Here is a 2,851-nt window from a genome sequence, read left to right as displayed (position 1 = left end):
TCAATATTGAAAGTTTGTAAAAAGATGTACAACTGTGAAGTTACTGAACTGAAATTTAAATACTGTACTGAAAGCTAAATATGGTAATGATGCAGCAATAGAGGAATTCTATCTTTATGTAACTGAGTTTTCTTAAAATTAATTTAAAATTAAAATAATTACCCTAGTTCTATCAATATTTGGAACTACATTCTAAATTCCTTCCTCTTGATAAAAAAAAAAAGAATGAAATTATTATATACAATTAAAGGATAAAAGAGTTTACTATAGGCCAGATACTCTTATTGTTATTTATATGTTCCGTGATAATCTAACTGAATTATCATAACAATTCTGTGAGGTAGATGGTACTATTATCTCCACCTTATCTATAAGGCTACTGAAGCACATGCTAAGTAGTTAGCCTATGTCTCACAAGGAGCAAAATGTAGGGTTAGAATTTGAATCTAGACAATCTGGTTCTAGGATAAAAGTTTTCAGGTACTAGACTATAGCTACATTACTAAATAAATAAATAAATAAATAGGGTCTGCATCCAAATTAAAGTAAAAAAGAATTAATAAAATCTCATTTCTGGGCTTCCCTGGTGGCAGAGTGGTTAAGAATCTACCTGCCAATGCAGTGGACATGGGTTCGAGCCCTGGTCTGGGAAGATCTCACATGCCACAGAGCAACTAAGCTCGTGCGCCACAACTACTGAGCCTGCGCTCTAGGGCCCGTGGGCCTCACCTACTGAGCCCACGTGCCACAGCTACTGAAGCCCGCGTGCCTAGAGCCCGTGCTCGGCAACAAGAGAAGCCACCGCAATGAGAAGCCCGCGCACCGCAACGAAGAGAAGCCCCCGCTCACCACCACTAAAGCCCGCGCGCAGCAACAAAGACCCATCGCAGCCAAAAATAAAATAAATTTATTAAAAAAAAGAAAACTTCATTTCACGAGATACCACTATGCACTTATCAGAATGGCTAAACTCCAAAACATGGAAAACACCAAATATTGGTGAAGATATAGAGCAACAGGAAGGCTCCTCAATTGCTGTTGGAATGCAAAATGATACAAGCACTTTGTAAATTTCTTATGAAGCTAAACATAGGCTTACCTATCGTACAATCCAGCAGTCACGCTCCTAGTTAATTATCCAAATGCCTTGAAAACATGAAGGCCTATACACAGATTTTTAGAGCAGCTTTATTCATAATTGCCAAAAATTTGAAGTAATCAAGATGTCCTTCAATAGGTGAGTAAACTGTGATACATCCATACAGTAGGGTATTATTCAGCAATAAAAAGAAATGAGTTATTGAGCCTTGAAAAGACATGGAGAAGCTTTAAATAGATATTGCTAAGTGAAAGAAGTCGTTCTCAAAAGCCTGAATAAATATATGCTTTCACTTATATGACTTTCTGGAAAAGACAAAGCTCTACAGATGTTAAAAAGATCAGGGATTGCCAGAAGTTTGGTGGAAGGGGAGGGGAAACAGGGATAAATAGGTGGAGCACAGGGAGTCTTTAGGGTGTTACAACTATCCATATAATATTATACTGGTGGACGCATGGCATTACGCATTTGTCAAAACCCACAGAGCTGTACAACACAAAGAGTGAACCCTAACATAAATTATGGTGCTTACTTAATAATCATGTGACAGCATTGGTTCATCAATTGTAAAAATTGTAATTAATAAAAAATAGAAATGTAATTAATAAAAAATGCTTTCTGTGGTGTCAGAGATAATCTCTAATAGCATGTGTTACTTTTGTGCACAAAATTCCGATAAATGAAATTCAATATTTATTACAAGGGATTGGTTCACACATTTGTGGTAGCTGGTTAAACAAGAGGAAGTTGGCAAGGCATATAGTCAAGAGGAAAGAATCATCACTGGAAACTCACTATCATGAACTGAAGCTTGGACTCTCTGGACATAGATAGGGCCTACCCTCTTTTAAAGGCCTTTTGATTAATTAAATCAGGCCCACCCAGGATGATATATCTCTTAATAAAGTCAACTGATTAGGAACTTTAATTACAGCTGCAAAATTCCTACACAGAAGTACATAGATGAACGTGTAACTGAGTCTTTGGGAGGTGTGTGTGCACTGTAAAATAACTCTTTTATAGCCTCCTTGAATTTTCACAGGAGTGTAGCTCTTGTAGCCTACCCTATGTAGAAGCATACTAGAAAGGGAATTCTGGAAGATTTAGTGCAGAAGTAATGCTGTGTGGAATACCATGACAGTGGATACGGCAGTCATGGTAGTCTGGGTGGAAGCATTGTGGGCAAGGAAGCCAAAACCATTTCCTGAGTAAGTGTTATATTCCAGTTAAAAGCAAGATGTCATCCAATTCCATAAAGAAAGTGCTTTAAGGTAGTCAACCTGCCACCAAGTAGCTGGCTGATCACCTCAGAGAGCGGTACCACATCAGAACTGAACCCTGACTCTCACATCGGGGTCAGTCTCTATTGTTGGGATACTGGACATTCAACAGTGGCTGTAGCCAGGCCAGCCTTGGTGAGCAGAATTCAATGTTGCTAAGTTCATGCTGAACTCCCATCCTTGTCACCATGGCTGCTTTGTTCGTGAGCCACTGGGCAATGACAGAGATGGTTGGGGAAGATGCTGACAGACATTCATTAAATAGGCCATCTTAGTTACTTGATTATTAAAATCCCCCTCTTTTTTTTTTTTTTAATAATTCACATGGAACACAAATGTCTTCATACCTCTTTCCAAAGAGGTCTATCCACATACCTTCCTCAACACTCTATTTACATGAATTTTACAATGGTGTCCCTGATATTCCACCAAAGCTTTGGCCACCTTTTATGAATTGACATAGATTTGGTCA

This window comes from Eschrichtius robustus, chromosome 3 (assembly GCF_028021215.1).
Source record: "Eschrichtius robustus isolate mEscRob2 chromosome 3, mEscRob2.pri, whole genome shotgun sequence".
NCBI classification, from domain to species: Eukaryota; Metazoa; Chordata; class Mammalia; order Artiodactyla; family Eschrichtiidae; genus Eschrichtius; species Eschrichtius robustus.
This window is presented reverse-complemented; position numbering follows the sequence as displayed.